We start from the raw sequence: 24,705 nt of genomic DNA on the forward strand, positions 1-24,705 counted from the left end.
TGATGCAAAACATGAGATTTTAAATTTTCCTTGGATACAGATTTAATGTTTGGCAACTGTGCTGCAGAGCTGATCAAAACATATGATAAAAGGGGAGTTTGATCCATAGAATCTCTAAGATTTTTCAGCCCTCTTTTTCCAAATTGTCTAATGAGTTTCTTTTTCTGCTTTCAATTTTAGCAAAAAAATACAAATATAAAAAAAGAATAAACAGTCTGAACAGGCTTCAGATAAACATTTAAGAAGTGGTAAGGAGGTTCCAAAAAGAAGTCTCAAACTTCCCAAAACCAAGGACACTCCAAAAAGTCTGAATAACCATTCAAGGGACCTTGCGACTCCCTTCCACCCTGGCCCTTTTTTCCTTCCAGAAAGTTTGAATCTCCATTTTTCCCTAGTAACATTGTTTCAGACAGATGTGTTCTGAAAACTATTCTTCAAGGTTACAGATGACAGAGGGAGGAAATTCCTTTTTTCCAGGGGGTCATTGCTTATCCTGTGGATTAGACTCTTTTGTTTATACCTATTCTTCATCACATGCTGTCCCAATGAGTTATCAAATCAGTTCCTCTTTCCCTGGTGGGAAGGGTTTTATTCAATGAAGTTCTTAGCCCCAAAGGAAGAAAATGTTTGTAAACTAGTTTTGGATTTTTCTTTCTTAAAACAGTTCATGGTACTGCCCAACTCAAAATTATGTCACTTCACAACCTGTTGCCTCTTCTTCCACTTTCAAGTTTCTTTATAATATGCTGCTTATCATTGCATTCTTATTCATCCATACTTCAGGAGTTTCTAAAGGTTTTGTGTGACTGGATCTCATTATCAGTTTTCTGCCTACCCCCCTTGACAAGCCACTGCCCCAAGAGTGTTGAGAACACGTCTAGCTCCAGTTATAGCTCACCAAAAGCTACAGTGTATCCACATTTTCAGCATTTAGATGACTAGTTATCTTTGCAGACACTTTTTCAAAATGTCAGGAATCTCTCCCTTGGATGAGAAATCTTTTGCACAAGCTAGGATTCCAAGAAAACATTAAACAGTCTTTCTTGACTCCCTCACACAGGATTTTGTTCCTGGGATGTCAACTCAGCACCTCAGTTCAAAGAGCTTTTCTTCCACAGGAAAATAAATTAGGCCTTTATTTAGATCTGTTTATAAGGTTTTCCACTCAGATGTCAGTCACTGCAAAGGAATATGTCAGGATGTTGGGTCTTATGGCATCTGTAATTTTCTTGATACCCCTGGCAAGACTCCACATGATAAAGATACAATGTTATCTTAAATCAATTTGGTCCCAGCATCAACACCCTTTATCTTTTCAGACCAAAATGCTGGGGTTTGTAAGAAAATAAATCACTTGGTGGAGATAACATATATTCTTAAATCCAAGTCTCCTCTTCTACCTCCTTGCTCCAAAGCAGTCAGTCACCACAGATGCTTCAGACTTTGTTTGGGAGGATTTTAAGGAGAGAGGGGGATATGGGACAGCAAGAACAGATGCAAACAAATAGATATAAGGAGATGCTTACCCTGATCAAGGCACTCAAATGTCTCAACCATCTTTAGGCCAGAGACCTCTTCAAGTGGTTACAGACAATGCCACAGTGATGTGGTACATGAACAAGCAAGGAGGGGGTACATTATACCCCCTTTGCAGACTAGCCATGTTAGCTTGGGATACAGCTTCACAGCACAGTCTCACTCTACAGGCATCCTACATTCTATCAGAGTAAAACTGTGTGGCAGACAAGCTGAGCAGGACCAAGGCAGACCCTCACAAAAAATAAAACTAGATCCAAAGGTCTTCCAAGATTTGAACCATTTGTGGGGAGCTCCTCAGATAGACCTCTTTTATTCCTCTCTGAACAATCAACTGGCAAAATTCTACTCCAGGACTCCATGCAAGAAGGCCTGGAAAACAGATAGTTTTTATTTTCTTTGGACAGAAATGCTCCTGTATGCCTTTTTACTCTTTCCATTAATATCCAGCGTACTGAAGATTCAGAAGGAATCCCCAAAGATCACTGTGATGACTCCCTTCTAGCCCAGGCAACCAGGACAATTACCACAGGATTCCTCACAGAATAAATCTACTCACACAAGAACAGGGGATATTTGATGAATCCCAGCATCAATCATTTTCAACTGACTGCCTGGATGATAGGATCTTAATTTCTATTAGGCACCTGTTTTCTGGGGATATGCAGCAGGTACTAATGGAGACAGAAAAGCCTACAACTAGAAAATCATATACTAGCAAATGGGAAAAGTTTTCTAGTTGATGTCGCTAACACAACCAAAACCCATTTAGGACTAGTCGTTGCCTGGTTTTACAATATTTGCCCAAGTTACTATCCTATGGCTTTCTTACTACTCTATCAAAGTTCATTTATTGTCCATTTCATCAAGTCTGCCCATGGATCCTCCACTGTCATGGCAGTCATTTGTGAAAATGTTCTTGAATGGAGCTTTGAAAGAGATGTCTAAGAAAACTAGTAGCCTCCCTTTTGGATCTTAATTTTGCATTAGAGAAACTAACACTTGCTTCATTTGAACCAGCTAATCTGTCTAGCATGAGGTTCTTAACATGGAAAACAGTTTTACTGATTGCTCTGACCTTTGCAAGAAGGATATCTGAGTTGCAGCTCTTATGGTGAGTAATCCTACCTCATTTTCCACAAGGACAGGGTTTCTTTGAGAACTAAATCTTCATTAATGCCTAAAGTGGTATTTGAGTTTACTTTAAGCCAAACTATCTATCTTCCTGTTTTCTTTCTTGAACATAAAAATGAGGAAGAAAGGATATTCCATATCATGGAACATCTACATACAACTCAGATATTGTCTTGACAGAACTAAATCGTTCAGATCTTCAAACCAAGTAGAAGGGACAGCCTGTATCAAAACTGACTATTTTCAAATGGTTTTCTAAGGCTATTGCCATGTGTTATATTCAGCATGACAGATCTATTCCAGGCCGGGTCAAGGACTACTCTACAATTATATTGGTTTCTTCTACTGCTTTTTGGAAAGGGTTGGAAGTATTCTAGAAGCTGCTACTTGGTCCTCTGTACATGCTTCTACAAAGCATTATAAGCTGGGCTCTGTCTCTATGTCCATATCATGCTTTGCTAGGATCATTCTCCAAAGACTCCTGGACCCTTTTCCTTCTACCTCCCATATTAGCTATTTTAATCTACCCATATAGCTAAAACAACTGCAGCAGTGATCGAAATGAAGAACACAGTACAGTTGTGTAAGTTGAACTTACTGTAACAGTAAACTTTTGAATGATTGCTGCTGCAGTAGCCACTTCCTCCCTCACCTCGTTCATTTTTTTGGTATGTTTTTTATGTAAGGATGTGGATATTTATTTTATTTATTTTTTTGTTATTCCTTGACTCATACTTTCAGGACTCGGCCTATCTCTGTCTGCTGTCAGGACAGCTCTGAAGGGCTTTGTGCCTAAACTTGCCTTTTAGTCAGCTCAGCTCAGTTTGGGTGTGTGGAAGCTGTCCAGAACCTGGAAGCTGGCTGGCTGTTATATCCTTGGCAGGATATAACTTAAGACTGTTGCAACAGTGATCATGGCAAGTTCAACTATGCAACTGCACTTTTCCACTTCAGTTAGCTTAATATCACTCTTCAATTTAACTGTGTCTCCCTGGGAAAATATGTTTTAGAGGGGTGGTAAATAACCAGCAGTCAATCATGGCCTTTCTCTTGACCTATTCATTAAGCATGGAACCAGGTTTCTTATACCAATTTATAAAGCTTTCCACAATCATCTGTGGGATCATGATTACCTCACCATTCTTCTTCAGTGCTGTGACTTGCTGTTTCACTCATCTCTGTCATAATCTATATGCGAATAGCCTGTCAAGATTATTACCAATAACCCATGACTGGAATGATGCTCTTCTGAGATAAAATTCTACTTTTACCCTTGCTATGCTAACAAGATTTAATTAAGTTAATTTGTAGGTCTTTAAGAGCCCCTTATCTTGGAACCTAACTTCTTTGCAAAGTTCATAACATTCCTGTATATGTTTTTCTGGATTAGCATACTTGTAATCCAACTCATCTGACAATCTTGTTTTTGCCACAGAGCAAATTGCTCTTAATTCCCCTTTACAGAATTCCCATTAGGTAAATGAAGGCATACTGGAAGGGGATTTAATTCACCATACTTATTCAATCTTTCCAGATATAGTTTGCTGGATTTTTGTCCTGAAAAATTAAGGGATGTACCCTCTATGTTGCAGCTTTTGTGCAATGGTATCATCCAGATTAAAGCACAGACTTATTGCTAGGTGATCTGTCAGGATGCTTAGCAATGTCTGCAACTTCTTGTAAGATCAGATGAGATATCTAATAATCTAAGTGGCTACCTGCTGAGCTCCCTGGTGCAAAGAATGTATATTTTGTTTCACCATTCCTCAACAACCATATTATATCACTTAGTGCCATATTGCTTACCACTTTATTAGGACTTTTCTTGGATCTCCTTTGTACTTCTACAATGCAGTTAGCCCTATCTATCTAAAATACAGTATAATGTCACAACAAAGTCTCTCTCCAATGATTCTCAGCATTTCTTCATCATTAAAGGTGTGAAGTTTGCTAAATAAAGTAGAGAAAAATGTGGTGGCATCAAAATCAGGTTCATATACATTGCAAAGAATTAAAGTCCTATTCCCTTTATGTATTTTAAAGGAAAACTCCACCATAGAACTAAAAAAAAATGTTTTTCACTCTATATTTGTTTCCTGCATATGTGTACCAGGCCTGACAATATGGATGTAGACAGCAATGTAGATGGGTATAACACATAACGACTGGTATACATTTGGCACTATAGGTGTTGGATTCACACACTCCTGTCTGGCCTGACACATAATGACTGCTGGTACAGGGGTGCCATGGACACATAGTACCCACTAGATATTGACATACATCTGTACAGCATCCCACTGCTCTGTCTGACATATATTATGTTTAAGGGAGCGCCAGCAGCAGTACATCTGGCAAGTATCTGCACATAACATCCCACTGGTTAAGTATACTAAGCTGCTAGGCATGCAACAATGCACTGTGTAGGCTAGAGGCAGACTGGCTCAACACTGGCCTACATCTCATATGGGGTAATGCACATGTACCTGCATATATAGCAGGCTCGATAGCCATGTCACAGCACAGGGTAAGATACACCTGTGTGACAGTGCATAACCAAAACCAATGTGAACACAGCCACAGCCACATATAATAAGCTAGCATAATATTACAGTATATGGACTATCTGTTCTACACAATCCTCATATGTGCCACTCACAGAATGACCCTACATATACTGGGCTGCTACACAGTTTGTCATGATGGCTGTCTGTGGTATGGGACATCTGTGCGTATGGCCCTACAAACATGTACAGCAAAATGCTACCATACAGTGGGGCAGCATGTAACATCTGAGAGAAGGGGAGCTGGAACAATACCATCTACCACAGTCTGTACACAGGCTGAAGTACATATTAACAATACACACAGTGCCGACATTCGCCATCACTACACAGACCTCAGTACTGTACAATCATCCACAGAATGTCCAGCTTATGTCATGAAATATAACCACTACTGTACATGACATGTAGCAATCTGATATATTACTGGCTTGTTTTCAGATATGATGACAGTATTTATGGTGTACAGTACATATGCACCACTTCATGCACTTCATATGTACAAAGGTTGACAGAGGTGCGGCTGACAGCACATACACAGGGCCAGTATAGACATGTTGCTGTGATAACCCCATATATTTTCCATTGTAGCAGGGTTTGTTGCAACATATGTCCTATGAGGGATATGAAGTCAGTAACTGTCATGGCCTTCACCATCTACAGACTGCAATCCTCACACTACCTTCTGCATTCCATGGATTGATGCACTGTGGCTAACACATGAAACCATAGGCATAACACTGCCCAGTTTGTAGATGACCCCACAGATGGGGATTCCTCATATACATGGAACTGACATGGGAGGTATTGCAACATGTACGACAGGCATATCCAGACAAACACTGTTAAACCAACATAACTCCAAATGCAGTATAGCAGCTCTTACAGTCTGTAGTCAGGTCAGGCACACCCCCTCCTGTTGGTTGCCCTCTTTCTACAGTGTATGTTGTTAGAGGTAAATCCCCAATCCATCTGTGATGCTGTTTGCCAAACATCAAATCTAGTTCCTGCTCACAGTGAATGCAAAGGCCCAACACCACCATGATGTTCCTAGATATTGGAGTATGTTTCCATGCAATTGGCTATGGGATTGTTACCACAGCTGTTCCACATGCAATCAGCTAGGGGAGGGCTGCAATTCACACAGAGGCCATCAGCTGATCACGAGCATCACGTAACATACACATGCTGCTGCCTAAGCAAGGCAGGTGTGGGTCTCCACATACATCAGAGAGGGAGTGGGGGAGGCAGACAGAGGCAGATACATTTCAGGGAAAGGTGGGAGGGTAAAACTGAAGAATGTTTGTGTAACACACCTACCAGCACAGGGTATCAAACCCTTGACAACTATATAGTGCTATCACAGTTCGATGCAGTTATTGGATGCACTACATGGGTTACCTGATGTGGAGCACTCAGAACCTATATGTGAGGGTGAGTGACATCTTTAACAGGGATATGGTATATATACGGTAGGTGTCGTACACGTGCCTGTCTGAATGAACAGGTGCCAGTGTCAACACAGGCACACTCACACAGGGACGCACACACATTGACACACTTGGCAGGGCCAGGAGTGCAACTCATCAGTAGGGGGATTGCCACAACACATCAATGTGCAGGTATCACATACATCACACAGGTCATACAGAGGCAGTATGGGTAAAGAGTAAGAGGAGATGTCAGACATCAGACAGCATGCTTCAGTATGCCGTGGGGGGCTGTAGTGAGTGTGGATGTGGACATACACAACATACAACACACACACACATGTACATACAGGGTGCCAGTTCTGACATGCATGGGTGCATGTCTACACAGGTCTGTGGTGGTCAACTGTGCCAGCAGGCTGTACAAAGGTAGGCAATGGGTATACCATGGCATCAGTTCACATGATAATGGTCTGCATTGTGTCTTAGGCCTGTAGTTACTGCATTTGCCCACACAGGTGAGTATTGCATCCCCCATCCAATCAGCTGGGTGACTATTGTGTGTGGCTAATGCTGTACACCACATGCCATGTATGTGTTCCTTAGTCCATGACATGGATGATGTCTGGGATGTGCACACCCCTCACATGCATGTACAGTGGCATGTGGAACTGTACCTGGGGTGTCTGGCCCGTGTTGTGAACATAGATTATCATCAGATGTGCCATTCTTGCCCACCTATGGCAGGAACTGGTAATGGGCAGCAGGTTTACCCTTCACCTACATTGATAGCATGCCAACAGCATTCCCTGATGTTAGTGTTATCTGTCCATACAGGGCATGTTGGCAGGCATGGTATGTCCATTGTGAGTCACTTGTGGAGGCACCAAAGGTGGTACAGGTGTCCATTGGGGAGCATGGTAGAGGTGCACTGTCTGCATGTACGTGCATATTGGACAGATGGGTAGGATGACATGCCCTCTGTAGCCCACTGCTATCACTGCATAGTTACTATCACTGGTCAATATGCAGTGTACTAACCACATATTGGCTGTTGCCTAAGCATGTGTGTGCATATGACACATGGGCTGATTGTGTGCTCTGGGTAATAGTGGGGTTGCTAATTTGGATTGGCTGGCCTTGATGTCACATGTATGGGTATGGCTTTGCACCCCAGCCTCCCAGCTAATTTACATCTGTTATGCCTGTATGGTTGACATTGTATATATAGTAGGGGCACCATAAAAGTTATGAGCAAAACCCTTCACATTGGCCGCACACTCACCTCTACACAGAATACAAGTTACACACAGACACCTGTCATGTCTGGGAGTTGAACCCCAACCTAACTAGTTTATTATACTACAGCACTACGCAGTTGTAGTACGCACCATGAACATTACTGGAGTACTTCTTTCCCAAAGGTGTATTTCACAGTAACTGACATCAGCAGGATTACCAAAGTAGGGCATTTCATCTGTACTGCGCGTTACTAGCCTAAAATGCATTGTTCCCTACACAAACAGTGAGACACACACAAAACGTCCACAACTGTCACGTGGGGGTATAGAACCTCTGACCAAGGCCTATATCACACTACAGCATGGAGCAGTTATAAGTCACACCACAAGGATTACAGGGAATTTTCTCCCCAAAGTAATATTTCACAATGAATGACATCAGCAGGACTGGCAAAGTAGGGCATTTGAATTGTACTGCAAGTGAGCAGCCTATGATGCATTGCTCCATACACAGACATTGAAACACATGCAAAACATCCAGAACTGCCATGGGTTTTGATGGAACCCTACTACAGTTCTAAATCACAATACTGCAGTATACAGTTACAGGACGCGCTACAGACATTACTGGGCTATGACTTTCCCAGAGGTGTATTTCTAGGTGAGTGACATCAGCAGCCTTGCCAACGTTGGGTATATGAATTCTAAGGAGTGTGTGTGACCTAAAAAGCATTGTTTGACACTCAGTCATAAACAGACAAAAACACAAAGATTCACACAAACACACACACACACACACACACACACACACACACACACACACACACACACACACACACACACACACACACACACTATTGCTAAGTCTGGAGTTTGAACACCTACCTAATTACTTTATCACACTACGGCAGTACACAGTTACAAGACACGCTACAGAGACTACTGGGCTATGATTTCCCCACAGGTGTATTTCTAGGTGAGTGACATCAGCAGCCTTGCCAAAGCTGAGTATATGAATTGTATGGGGTGTGAGTGGCCTTAAAAGCACTGTTCTCTACTCAGTCAGACAGACACACACACACACATTCACACAGTTGCCAGGTCTGGGGTTAGAACACCTACCTAATGCACAGTTACAGGACGCATTACCGAGATTACTGGGCTATGTTTTCCCCAGAGGTGTATTTCTAGGTGAGTGACATCAGCAGCCATTCCAAAGTTGAGTAGATGTATTGTATGGGGTGTGAGTGGCCTAGAAAGCATTGCTCTCTACACAGTCAGACAAACACACAATTTCCAGGTCTATGGGTTAGAACACCTGCCTAACTACTTTATCACAGTACAGCAGTACGCACTTACAAGATGCACTACGGAGATTACTGGGCTATGATTTCCCCAGAGGTGTATTTCTAGGTGAGTGGCATCAGCAGCCTTGCCAAGGTTGAGTATATGAATTGTACGGGGCTTGAGTGGCCTAAAAAGCATTGCTGTCTACTCAGTGAGACACACACACACACACACACACACACACACACACACACACACACACACACACACACACACACACACACACACACACACACACACACACACTTGCCAGGTCTGGGGCTAGAACACCTACCTAACTACTTTATCACACTACACTGTTACAGGACACACTACAGAGCTTAATGTGTGACATCAGCAGCCTTGCCAAAGTTGTGTATATGAACTGTACTGAGTGTGAGTAGCCTAAAAAGCATTTCTCTCTACACAGGCAGAGACCGAGACACACACACAAACACAAACTCAAACAGTTGCCAAGTCTGGGGTTAGGACTACTACCTAACAAGTTTATCAGTATAGCAGTACGCAGTTATGGGATGCGCCATGGAGATTACTGAGCTACAGCTCTCCCAAAGGTGTATTTCACATTGGATGACCTCAGCAGGCTTGTCATGATACTGCTATGGGGAGGATGGTGTGTGCATGGGCCGTAACCCATTCATGTAGGGGTTGACATGCTGCATGTGGGCACACATGGGGTCATATGCCACAGGTACCTGTATACAGCTACTAGGCGACACCTTCCTTGTACAGTCATGTTGCACAGCTGGCACGTGCAACATGCCATCATGCTGAAAGATACTGGTGGCTAGTATCTGCAGTAAGTGACACCTGCACCTCATGTGTTTGGGGCCCTTTGGCTGTGTGCTGGGTGGGACAGGCCCAGATGGCTCCTTGACATGGTCACCCTCTTCAAAACATCTATGTCTGTTTACCTTTGGCTTATTATAGTGTGTTGTCCTTACATATATGTCTGTATTCCTATCCACTGTGTGTGCAAGGCAGGAGTGGTGCATACTGACATGTGTCTACACTAAGAACTGCAACTGCCAGATATGTTTGGTCCACTGGTGTTTGCTGACATGGTTTAAGCATGTGAGCATGCCCAGTATGGCCTTTCAGTATGTTGTTGACTGAAATTCCCTTCATTCCTCTAATTGTGTGAGCATGCCCAGTATGGCCAACTATATTGCATGTGTGGATCAAGTCCAGGTAGTTTGTACTGCAGTGCTGACCTTTGTATTGTACACCGACAGGTAGCATGCTGTGTCTGTAGGGTATACATCGGCCATTTGGTACTGACTGTTGCTACATTTCTGCATAGCTGGGGGGGGCACCTGACTGTTTCTACATTTCTACACAGGGGTAGGGGGCACACCTGACTGTTACTCTAAGTGTACATAGGATGGTGGGGCACACCTTACACATTTACACAGTTGCTAGGACTGTACTTGTATGTCAGGTACACCATTTCAGTCTGTAGTCTTACCTATCATGCTGGCTAGAGGCATACCAGTGTACTACAGATCTTAGCTTTCACTACCTACATATTAGTTTCTGACTTCCTAGCCTTCACAACTTACATCCACCTGTCGGGCCTGCTGTAGTCTGTCTGTGTAGGCTTGGGGTAGGAGTTACCTATGGGGCTCATTCAGAGGCCTGGGCATGCCTCCTTCTACCTACTGGGGAAGGCTCAGGTTGTTCCTCCTCTGATTCACTCTGTGCCTGTTCAGGCCTTCGCACTGGTGGGGGGCTGTGTGGCCCTGCCCCATGCTGTTCCTGCTGCAGCTGTTTCTGCAGGATCATATTGTGTAGTATGGCACATACAAGGACAATTTGGGTACATGTAGTTGGTGAGTACTGCAAGGCTCCACTGGATGTGTCCAGGTGCCAGAACCATGACTTGAGCATCCCAAACACATGCTCTATTAAAATTCGTGTTTGTGCATGTGTCTCATTTTGCAGTTCTTGTTCGGGTGTGTGTGCATTTCTGATGGGTGTCATCAGCCATGGCTCCAGTGCGTATCCAGCATCCCCCACTAGGTGACCGTGTGGGATGTCCCCATTGGCAAATGTCTGGTACAGCTGCGTCAGATGCCAGATGTGGGAATTGTGGTAGCTCCCAGGGCAACCAGCACACACACTCATTATTATTCTCTGGGCATCACACATGACCTGGCATTTGATGGAGGGGAAGCCCTTGTGGTTGGTGTAGACCCTACCCCACTCACCTGGTGGTGCTTTAATGCCTATGTGCATGCAGTCTATTGCATCCACTACCTCAGGGTATTCTGCTATTTGGTGGAAGAGACACATATTGCTGGCCAACGCCTCACGGGTGATGGGGAAATATACATGTTCACTGACAGTGAAACCCAGTAATGTCAGCTGTGCTGACATGGCATCCAGGAACTGGTGGAGTACCCTGGATTCTGATGCCTGTGAGATCCCCCTCATATCCCCAGTTGGCCATTGGAAGGTACCTGTAGCTGGTATTCTTAGGCCTACACATACCTTTGTATCTACTGGGATGGGTTCCCCTCTGTTGGTTCTGTGTGTCAGGCATGGTCGGCACAGCTCAATAATTTGCTGTAGGAGGTCCCTGTCCACCCTATAGTGCTCCACTATCTCCGGCTCATGTAGCCCTTGGTAGGTTACCCTGGGTCTGTACACTCTTCTCCATCTCCTTACTGTGGGTTGCTCAGCAGCATTCACATCCTCACCACCCTCAGCCTCTTGCACATGCTGGTTTATGATGGCAAAAGCAGCCCCTAACATTTTTTCTCTTGATTTCGTTTTGTAAAATTTCCCCATCTGTATACACCGGTGGTGCAGAGTTTTTGGGAAAAACAAGGGGGAAAGGTGTTTGCATAGTTTATAGTGGTGTGCTGGGTTGGGCTGGTCTGCTGCCTGTGTAATTGGCTGATTCTGATACATTTCACCTGTCAGCTAAGCTAGATCTCCTTGATTACCTTTCTGCTGCTGTTTTCCCTTCCCATTGCTTCTCTGTTTAGGCCCATGTACATGCCACACAGAGTGCTCAAATGTGCACAGAGCTGTTTTTTCCTGGTTTAACTTCCTTTTTCTTCCTGTAAAACCCAGTGCACGGCATGCACACCTGCTTACACTTTGTAAAGAGTGTTAGGCAGTTTTAGATATACCCCTAGCTTAGCTGTGCTAAGCTAGGAGCAATCCCAAGCCACAGGTCTCCAGTCCACTTACAGTATGCCTGACACACACCCCCATGATGTCACCTATATTCTAGTCTTGCACCCAGCTATTTATACTCTTACACTCTTGGGACTTGCCTCACACCCTGGGAAAATCTGGGATTCACTAACCTTTCCCTCATTTGCATAGGATTGCCTGCTAATGCATAGTTACATGTCCCACACTGACCCTCCCCCCTTAGCAACCATTACTCACTGGCCAGGTTGTCTTCTGCCTGCCATTGACTTGCATGGCAGAATACTGATTTTAGTTAGCATGCTTATTTTAAGTTTATTTTATTATTTCCCCCCAATCCCTTTTGCATGTCACTGCCCTCTGCTTAAACAGGTGAGATCGGCAAAAAAAAAAAATAAAAGTTGTTTATTTTTTTTAAACAGTTTGCAGTGCCAATGGCCTTCTACTTGGACAGTGGCATGATTCCTTAATGATATGCAGCCTTTATTTGGAGCTGTCATAGCTCAGTTTTGTAGATAGCAGAAATGTACTTGGTTACTAACTGAGTACATTTCTGCACACTGCACTCGTACTGCACAGAGAGCTGACAGCTTCCTGTATCACATATTACCCTCATTTGCATGGTTTTCACCTGCAAATGAGGGTAATTTGCATACAGGAGCTCAATCAGTGCAGGATTAGTCTAAGAGCTCACATGCACGTCCCGGGAGCTCATTCCTGGATCACATGTCGGCCATATCGCCCAAAATAGCTCTTAGACGAATCCTGCACATTCTACAGGGCTTTGTAAATCCAGGGGTTAATTTACTTTTATTATAATTTGCATAGCATATAACAGATATTAATTTCTTCATATCATCCTGAGGTTTTCTATGAAGAGTAAATCCTATCTGAGCATTATGCAATAAATCTTTTACAAAGATTTTCATTTTATCAGTTAAAACAGATATAAATCATTTATAATCTGCATTTAATAATGAAATTGGTCTATAAGCTGAACATCTTTAGGGATCTTTATGTCATTTAGGTATTGAAGACAGCAAACAATATTTTCATGAAGGAAACATTTCACATTCAGTTTGCATCTGAACACATACTTTACAAAATAACAGCATATTATGCAGCAATTTCTGAAATGCCCTGATGCCTTATTACTTTGAATTTATTCTTTAATTTCATAAAATTATGTATATTTGCTTTTGTAAATTTATTTTTACTGTTATTTGTAAAACTAAATTATCATGTAAATAATTATTTTCAATATTTAGATTTTTAAAATAATTATCGCATCCATTTAAATATCTTCAATATCAGATGTTTTTTTACCATTAGCCTCATTAATTAAAGAGTTAATTTGATTTCTATTACTGAGTAATTTAGATCTGTTAGCATATCTGTGAAGATTTTTTTAGGGGTGGCTGCATAAGATTTCAGTTTTATCTTTTCCAGGGCTAATTTATATTTATGTGTTAGGATTTGATGATATTTTTTATTAAGTCCATCATTCTTTTCTTTTTTTATTCCCTTTTGCAATCTAATTTTGTTTTATATTGGAGTGTTTTAAAATTCTTATTCCATTCTTCTAGTCTATTATAGTATCATTGTTTGACTTTTTTGATAAATATGCATATTAAAGTAATCCCATCGTATAACGTCACTAATTAATTTATTGTTATTCAACTCCATATATTTTATAATTTCCTTAATCTTTCAAACATTAAAATCAGGTTGGTTAATTGTATATACAGGAACTCAGTGAGTTATTAATGCATTTCTATTATCAATTTATAAATCAAAACATAAAGCATTTTGGTCTCAAAATGGACATGGAATAACCTTATTTCTATGAATTCTATATTGCAACTCTGAGGAGACTAAAATTCTATATATTCTAGTCTGAGCATCATGTATAAAGAAATAATGGGTAAAGAATAGAAAAGGTGGTTTTGGATTTCCATACTTTGTAAATTGCATGCATTGTATAGTATAATTACATTTCATTCATTGATTAGACTCTCCTTATGAAGTGTGATGGAAGCTAAGTCATATATTCATTTGTGAAAAGACTCAATTAAAATCAAACTCTATTATTTTGAAAAATTGTCAATAATCACATGATATGGATAATATAATACTTTTTTGAAAATACTTTTAGTAGTCTAACTAATTCTAATGTCATTAATTCATTGCTCAAAACCATTTGAAAACTCATTTTCAAGCATTCATTTCTGAAATCTTGTTTTTTCACTATTTTACCCATAGCATATGCTAAAAAGTTCATGTAAGCAAACAGTTTAAACAAATGTTATATTTAAAAGAAAATAATTTTATTTGCTTGTTAAATTTTATAAATAAAAAATAAATGGTTATAATCAGAATATATTTAAATAAATGTAATCTTGACTAAGCAAGTTATTAGTAACTTTAGTTTAAATTTTATAAAAATATAAAAATGTAGCTAACAGAATTTCAGTTGAAAAACTTTATTTTTAGATTTTTTTTACATTTATTGATGTTAATAGTAATAGTGATATACTGTCTACATTATCAAAAATAAGTTATTACTACATCTAACTGTTAAGACAGATGATAAATACTGGATCTTTCTTTTAATTCATAAATTAAAAACTATTAATAAACAATATTTTAAAGATCTGATTTTAAATATGTTGGTTATACATCTTAAAGCATATATTAAAAAAGTTTAATTGGAAATACTTACACAGAGGTTTTAATACACCCTATAGAATAAGCAAAATGTTTATAAAGAAGGCTATTCCTTGTTGGAGATGTAAAAAAAAAAATAAAGGCTGATTGGTATCATATTTTTTTACAGTTGTGATAAGAATAAAAAAATGGTTTGATTTCCAAAAAAAAAAATCTTTAGGGTGTTTAGGTCTGACAAGTGTAAAATCTATTAATATCTGACACTGGTAAATGCTTCTATTCCAGATTGCAAGCTTTTTCTGTAATATGGACTCTTTTGGCTGTAGCAAGGAACACAATCACCTTAAACTGGAAGAAAAAAGCAGCTCATAACTTCAAGGAATTGATCAAGATAGCCCCTGAAGTGTGTCATAATGAAATTTCCTTATTACATGTGAGATCTAAAAAAGAACAAAAGAACTTTAAAGAAATGGGTAAAGTGGGTCAATTATTGAAGAGTTTTACATATTAGCCAATTTTTGTCTTCAATCAAAATAATTATTAATCCAATATCATTTATTAGTTTTAGTTTTTTTGTAAAAATGTATATATTTTTAAATGTTTGCAACTTGCTGTTTTTATTTTTGTAGTCATTAAATAAAAAAATTGTAAATTAATGAAACTATGTGAACTTACACATACATGTCTTACAAAATATATATGCATTCACTTCTTCTGGGGAAATAAATTCAGTTTTTAAATATATTCATCTTCTTTTATCCAGCTTAAATTTCATATATTGACTCATGCAGACAGAATTCAACCTTAACTTCCTAAATTAGAAGAAATTAAGAGTGAAAAGTTGACTAATAATTAAAATTTCCTGTAGCCACATTGTTAACCCCCTCCCTCCCAGCACTGATTTAGAGTGATATGTGGATGTGGATAGAATAACAGAAGTAGAAAGGCTAAGGCACCATATAGCCCTTATGCGCACAGCACCATGACAGGTATGGGATCCATATATCCTCCTGGTCCTTGGAGTTCCTTCAGCAGAGTCAATTTAGCAGATTTTCTATCACAACAATTCAAGGTGATGACTGACATCTGAATTTAAAAGGCTAGTCCTACATCTGAACTGGACCTTGCACCATTTTATGAAAATATCTGACCAAAACTTTGTTCAATTTTGTAAAACCATCATACTGGAGTCTCTATGATCATATCCCATTGGCCTCATTTGTTGGCACAGTATCACCTTTAGGGGAAATTCTCATGTCACAGGTATCCAGGCTAAAACATTTTACTCTCAATCTTTTGGACAGCTGAACCCTCTTGGTTCACTTTGACAGCAGTCCTGCCTCATATTAATAACTCAGTGTTTTCAGACTGCTCTTTTGTTTGGTCATCTTGACCTCCTTGCTGATTTTGACCATCCAGGATACTAGATTGCATAGTTAAAGAGCTGTGTGCCACAATAAGTCACTGGATTTAATTTTATAAATTGCATTTGTCATATTTTACTTTTGGTTTCTCAGCTGACTTTGTATCTTATAGCCTTTTGGGATTTATGTTGAGGAATTTGAATTTATATTACTCTCTCTGCAGCTTGATCTGTGTTGATAATTTGCAGGCCTGGTGCTTCATATTAGTTTCCAAGAAGACATTTATTGGTTCTCCTTTGCTTCCACACTATATGTTCAGTTACTTGGCTTTCTCATTCTTGCAGATTGTTTTTCCAGTATCTATGCCAAATCAAAGTATTTTGTAAACATGCTGAGATAATTTTCTGTGATTATCTGGTACAGTGGACACATCCCAATATTGTGAGGTCATTTTGCTGTTGTGAAGGGAGAGAAATATGAGAAGGGAAGGTGTTAGTATGTGCATCTCATCCTAATATGAATGAAAGTATGTATCTGTTGATTTGCTTACTGTCTAATTTAAAAAAAAGTATTAGAAAGTACAAGATTTGTTCTGAGTAAAAAGTTCTGTCATGGAATTCAGAGCTCAATTCTACTATGGAATGTCATAAGTAGTCAAGAGATCTTAGCAAAATGAATGCCATAGTGTTCATTTCTAATTGGTCAGCGGTTGTTTCATAATTGTTACAATAATTTTGCCTTTAATGAAATAAGGTATAAAATATGTTGATTCTTGCAGTTTGGAGACACAGGCTCAAGATGTCCTTGTCTCACATATATGTGTCTTTCTCTGCAGTAATGGAGATTGGTATTGTATGTTGAACTATCTTGTGTAAATTTTTTTTTATCTTAACAGTTTGATGCCATACACTTAGAGTACTGAGAAACTTCTGGGCTGCTGCATTACAAATTGCCATGTGACCCAGAAGAGAGGCAAGTTTTCTGTCAGGCAAATTTTTGGTGTATCAACATGCAATTTTAAATCTTAACAGAGTCTATCATCTTTACAGGTATGCTTTGCTAAAACTTTCTTCAGTAGTTCTAATAGCAAAAGAGTGGGTAAATTATTTGAATCAAGGAAACTGAATATCTGTGCAATGACTTATAAAACCTGCTTTAGCTATAATTGTGTGCTAATGGGTTTTTAATCAATATATACAAGGACAGATTATCTTTGCCACAAGGACTGAGTTTCCCTGATAGAAGGTCAAGAGTACCCTTCTTAGGAGTGATACCAGGATATAATGAAATATACAGAAAAAGGAACAGAAGATTCCATTACTGGACATGTGAGTAATCCTAATTTTAGTTGCATTTTGATCCTTTTGCTGTCAGAGTGGGTTTTTATAATGTGCACCAAACAAGTGGTTTAAAGGAGCCTGTGTATGCGACTCCAGCTATAATAACTTGCAAAATGGTCTGAACTCACTAAACATGATAGCACTTCATAGTTTCAAGAAAAAGCTACTTTTGATTAGAAAATTTTAGAAAATCAGCAACTGCCTCCTGCTGGGCAGCTTTTAATGACTAGTAAGAAGATAATAAAAAATTAGGAAAATTAGTCTATTGTAAGACGTTTAGAGTATAATGCTAGCAAGACAGAAAATAAGGTAAAAGGTTCTTAATTTAATACGAAGATGACCACTGGGATTGTACCACTTGAAAGACCTATGAAAAACATTTATTTCAGATGTCACATCTACTTTCATCTGAATGGTAGCCACTGTCATTTGCCTACCACCCCCTCATAAAAGACTATGTAACTAGTAGTCAGCATTTCAGTATTACGTCTACTACAGATTCTCCTAGTACCTGTGAATTGCAAAATGTAAACAGATCAGACACTTCACACACACACACACACACACACACACACACACACACACACACACACACACACACACGCAGCTGAGAAGTAGCAGACATGATAAAAGTTTAAAGAATTACTCATAATTTATACATAAAAAATCAAATTATGCAAAACCCTAAAAATATCTAGTAGATCAATAGAGCATTAACAACACACAAATATCTGTACAAACTAATTTAGACATTAACTTGTATATAACTGAGGGTGGAAAATCATTTGAGAAGCAACTGTACTTTCATGCATCATAAAAATGTCTTCTATGCAAAATACTAACCCATTACTGCAAACAGAAGAAAGCATAATTTAGTCTTACAGTAAGATATGCCCACACAAATTCAACAATCTTCTCCCGCTGAAATTTCATAACCACTGTCTTTGAACACTGCCTGGCAACAAGTCTGCTAGGACAGGTAAGAACAAAAACGACAGCAATTTCCTTTGCTGCTTGTAGATCAACAAGGTTCTTTTAAGTTAAAGTGCAAGATGTAAGCATTACTTTCCTCACAGACACTAAAATTACATGGTAGTGTCCTCTGATGCAATAACCCTCCCACTTTTTGTACATAGAGGAATTCTACTAAATTAGCAAAACAAAGAAAAAAGAAAAGAAAGAAAATCTCTGAAAGTAATTTTAAAACCTCAAGCCACTGTCAAAGATAGATTATTCACTATCTCCTCTCAGCAGAAGCGAAGAGGAGAAATGAGCATGTCATTTTTTTACCATTTCATCACAAAATCATAGTGAAGACTAAAAATCTGTGTACCACACTGATACTACCTGCTAAGAAACAAAAAAATATATCAATTTGTTTAAGATGTTAGAGCTGTAACGTCAGTAGCTATTCCTATTTAACCCAACTACAATTCTTATTTCAATTCCCTCTTCATTTTGTTATTGACATTTCTGTTTTTGTATTTTCTATATTCCAATTTACCCCAACAGTCAGTATCTGTTTGGTTTTACTTACAAAACAACACAGAAAAATTGCAGTTGTGAAAATTATAGGCTCAGTACCTAGGACATCTCATTTGTACAAATGCACATCACATTTGTCCTTCTTGGTTTTCAGTTTTCTGATATTCAGCCTGCACCATGCACTGTAACCTTGATGCAGCTCCATGCTTTCCTTAGATTAACAGGTTATTGTAGACAACAAATATCTAATTTTGCAAAAATAGTTATTTATTTATTTATTTTAAATAGAAACATTCCAGAACCACTACATTTGTTAGAAAAACATGAGAATGCATTCATCAACTGAAAACCCTTCTCCTTAACCTTCATGCTCTTTGCTTACCCAATTATTCAAAGGAATTTTTTTTTGATCTGCTGAAAGTATAACACAGCTTATAAATGTAGCACAAAAATTATGTTTTTAGTCCTGTCTGTAGCATATTTTAGCACTAAATTAAATCTTGTAACAGCAGCTCTCCCACGCTGCTTTTGGGCAATGACAGCTGCTGCCAGTATACTAGAAACGGCATTTTCATTTATACCTGAAGACAAAATCTTTGTTGCAGTTCCACATTCTGTAGATGCCCTGATTATAAAAAGACTCAGTACTTGTCAGCATTTTGACTTTGTAATATAAATTTTCACTATTAAATATTTCCTCCTAGAAAATTATTAGGTATTCACCTTTGAATCCTGCATCTTTAACTTTATCAGAGGCTGAGAAAATGCTTTATGCCTATCTATGACTATGTGCTTTTTTTTCTTAACCATGTGCTTTCTCCTCAGTCTGACCTGACAGATATCCAGAACTCATCCTGTTTGTAGATGGATCCTGCATTTGTTAAAATGATAGCTCACTCATGGCAACATTTTCTCATAGCACTAAAGATCAAATCCTGCTTAGGGCAATAACTGGAATTGTGTGCGTTTAGGTTGCAGAATTGATAGCTATCACTGCAGCATAAGGATAAGACTGTTAATATATTTACAGACTCATGAGTTTGGCACACCATATAGGGAAACATGATAGCTGACATCATCAGGTTGTGTCATAATGAAGTAGTTGGCCAACTACACAACGTAGCCCTTTTCCTCACTGTAGTGCAATCTCGGAGTTGGTATAAATAGTTGAGGGGTGTGGGGGCACAGCCCCCAACACTGGGGTGTGTGAGAGCAAAACCCTCCACTTGGGTGGGTTTGATTTAGTTAGTTGTGGGTCCATTGTGCTGCAGGGCAATTATTTCATTGCCCTTGGAAAATTTACCGAATTGCAGAAGTAATTTTTGCTGAATACGGGTTGATAAAGAGGTGTTCACTGGAAATAAATTTTGGCGAACTAGCATAGACTGAGGTAGAAGTGCAGATCATCCCTGGAAAAACAGTGTGGTCTGCTGACTATCTCCTTTCATGATGACAAATATTGCATTCCCTTAGAATGACACCAGAAACTAAGACAATTATTAAAGTCAGCCATTGTCTGTTCATATTGTGGTAAAATGCTGCTCACTGCTTGGCTCATACCAGCCTGGGCTCAAATTCCAAGAGCTCCATGATGTATCTCTTCATGTAGTCTAGGGAGGTACATCTCAAGTCATTTGCACCCATATAAAGTATGACTGAGGTGCTTTTGGTGCAATGAACCTGAGTGGGTGCATAATGTGGTGGGTCCTGGCCCCCGATGAGCAACTGATCATGACTTTCTTCTTAGTAAGCCTGGTGAGAGAGATATTAGGTTGTCTCACAACTGAATCTCCAATGACCAGAACACTGGATTGTTTGGTAGCTTGCCATAGGGGCTTAGATGCAGAGACTCCATTTGATGTGGCTATAAGTGTTGATGTGTGTGGCATTTTGAAAGAGTTCATTCAGGCTGATGTGGGTATTTGTTTTGTGTACTTCATCTAGGAGGTCATTGGGGTTTAGGAAGGTTACATTTATGTGCATCAGCATATGTTGGCCTATGTGTCTGCTTTGAACTGTGTGTGATGAGTGTGTACTACTGACAACCTGGTTAACATTAGGAGTGCTTTTATGTTTGAGCTTTGCTTCCAGTGACATTGTGACTACATCTCTCACATACCATACTGCTTGTTTGAGAATTAGCTGGTTGTTGGAAAACAAGAGCCAATTTCTCCATTGCCTCATGATGCCCATATCCACCAAGCTGGTAACTGTGACAATGTGAAGGTTCATTTCCATGGCAACAGGCCCTTTTGCAATGATTAGATGGCTGCAGTGAGACTATAAAATAACAGCAGGAGTATCTGTTTTGCAACTCTAGGGACAGCGTTGGTCACTGCAATGTAGTTGTCCGGCTTGCAACTAGGTATTGTTGAAATTTTCATGGTGTTTTTACAGGAAAATGTCAACTAAACGCATCTGTGTCTGTACAGCCATTACCAAACACTTGAGGGGAAACTAATAAGTAGATCTTGATGATTTATGGATGAAGTATTTAGGGAGATTTTCTGATGTCAGGTTAGATAACAGCTAATCAAGCAGTGCTTACTATAAAGAAAGAATTAGCTTTGTCAAGAATAATGAAAAGAGGGGATTTGCCTGATTGGCTACTACCTGGCTACTACTAGTGCTGCTGTCACCACAGTTTCACACTGCTGAGATACAGTGTTCCTTTGCTTCTTCCCTCACCAGAAGCAAAATAGTAACAGCAATCCAAAGATGAGAAGCAGGCCACAGACTCCTTGGTGATCAACAATCTTGTCACAGATGATGCAGGAGTCTGTAGGCCTGTTGTAACCTTTTCCTGGTAGGTGCATTGAATAGGAACAAGATCAATCAGAAAGATCCAACACAAACATTCACTGTCCAATCAGAAACAGTCAGGAATCAATGTATTCTGCTCTTTCACACAATAGGAGCAAAATATAAGCACAAATTCCAAGCTGGCACCTATGAAGCAGGTATCAGTTTTTCTGGTGATAAGCAGTCTCCAGGAAGCAATGTCCCTATGCTCCTTCTCTCACCTGCAGCAAAACAGAAGCACTAATCCCAGAATGATTACTGAGTAGCAGAATGTGAGCTCTCCAATAACTGGTGTTCTTGGACTAGATGTTGCAGGTTTTAAAGGTAAGATGGAAAAATGTGTTAATATTCTAAGAGCTGCAGTTTGCACTAATCAATTAGATATGAAAGAGGGGAAAACCTAAGCTTTAGCTATCTAATTGGAGAGCCATTCATTTTAAATGAGAAAGATAGATTGGAAGGGGTGGGCATTTTGTATTCTGAGTCTACTGAATACAGTGCGATGTCCAATAAATTTAAATAGCTGAAGTGGTGTGGTTTCATAAAATGATAAGGTTGTGTTTACTCACAATAGACAATGAAAGATGAGAATATGGGTGGTCAAATTAATATAAGGGATAGGCAACTAGAAAGACAGTTACAACAGTACTGGGGTGAAAGAATGGGGGAAAATGTTATTTCTGTGTGACTCAGAAGAGACACGGCTGTGGTCTTTTTCCTAGTGTAAATATGCAATTAAAAGTAGAATACACATAAAACAGAGTGCAAAGAAAATATGTAAAATAGAAGATGGTAATGACACAATATAAAATACAAGAAATTAAAAACTAACTTTTTCCTCATAGCAATCTATGCCTGAGTCTGAGTAAGGTTTTCCAGTAAAGCATTGAAATGTTTTATTTTCACCCCTTAAACAGAAGGTTTAGTTTTTACTTCCATTCTCAGTCGACAAGTAATTAACTTTAATTGACCTGTTCTAATTGTTGTGGCTCTCAAGAAGCAACGTTGTGGTATCTTTCCTGATCTAAATATGCAATTAAAACAAGTAAGACACATTTTAAAGAAAAAATACACCACAATATACAAAATAGCAGAATCGCACATGTCTTAATTTAGTTTTATATAGTTTAATGTAGTGTAATAAAGCAGGGGCATGCAGGAATATTAATGTTTGAATGATGAAAGTGGTGGTTGAATAGATGTACAATACTCTGTTATTGCAGTTTGTTGTGGATATTCAAATGTTTGTGGGTTATAGTTAGAGTAAAGGTTAGGTAAAGGAACAGAGTCAGTGTTGTGCATGATTTGTCCTCCTGGGATATTCATAGGAGGTTACTAGGCTACTGACCCTATAGCCTTTATAAGCCTAGCCATGTTATACCCTTGTTCTCTTATTGACCAAGTTGTATGGTCTATATTTGCAGCATGAGTCTGTGATCAGCACTGACTGCCCTTATCCAAGAGGGACATAGGTGACACCTCCGGGGTAAATTTACTGTCTCCCATCTAGTTGTCTAAGTTACCCTTAAATAGGGTCATTGAAGACTCTGTTTTACATGAATTGGGAGTTTGTTCCAAAGGAGTGGCAATATCTGTGAGACATATCTGTCTCTCCAGCATGTCCTGTTAATGTTGCAGACTAGGTTAAGATCCTTAGAGTGACTGAATCTTGTCTCATTTGACTTGCGGATGTGCAGTATTTCCATTAGGCCAGGGTCTGAGACTGCTCTATAGGCCAGGCACAAGTCACCTCTCAGCAGCCTATAAGATACAGAGTACAGTGACAGGGCCTTCAGTCTTTCTGTGTAGGTCACGTGTTGAAGGCCCTGAATTTTCTTGGTAAGAAACCTCTGAGGTCTCTCCAGCTGCTGCAGATGTCTGGTGAGGTACATACAAAAGGGGATGTTTTACTCTAATAGTTGTCTGAAGAGGGATGAGTACAGGGGAGTTATAACATCCTTAAATCTGGATGGGATGCCCTTACTTCTGAGATGTGCAACATAGAAGACCTTCCTTACCACTGTGGACACATGATGAATGTTAAGGTTGTTCTCAACCTGTGTTCACAAATCTCTCACCAGAGGTTTCAAGCAAAGGGGGGGTGCTGTTAATATTGTAATTTTCAGGGACTTCTCCTTTGCTAAAAGGGATGATAATGTGCTTTTTGTGTTTATTTTAAGTCCATGGTTTTGGCACCAGTCATTTGTTTGTGTAACCCCTTTTTGTAGTATGTCAGCTTCATTGGGGGACTCAGTGATTGCACCCAGTTTGCAATCATCAGTGAATTTGATAAGCCACTGGCCACGTGTTTTTGCCTGGACCTCTTCAAACAGTAGTGGGCCCAGCACAGACCATTGTGGTAAACCACTGGTAACTGGTCTGCTGGTAAAGGTGGAATCCCCAGTTTTGACTGTATACATTCTGTCAGTGACCCATCTGGCTACCCATCTAGTGACATATGAGTTAATTCTCAGCTGGGTTATTTTCTCAAGGATGCCTGAGTGGGGGATTGTGTCAAAAGCCTTGGCTAAGTCAAGACAGGCTGTATGTACTGTTTTGCCTTCATCCAGGGCTTTGATGACATTCCCAAAGAAGTCCACCAAGTTTAATAAGCATGATCTACCATTAAT

Source organism: Protopterus annectens, chromosome 3.part1, assembly GCF_019279795.1.
Source record: "Protopterus annectens isolate FY-2018-M chromosome 3.part1, PAN1.0, whole genome shotgun sequence".
Lineage (NCBI taxonomy): Eukaryota > Metazoa > Chordata > Ceratodontiformes > Protopteridae > Protopterus > Protopterus annectens.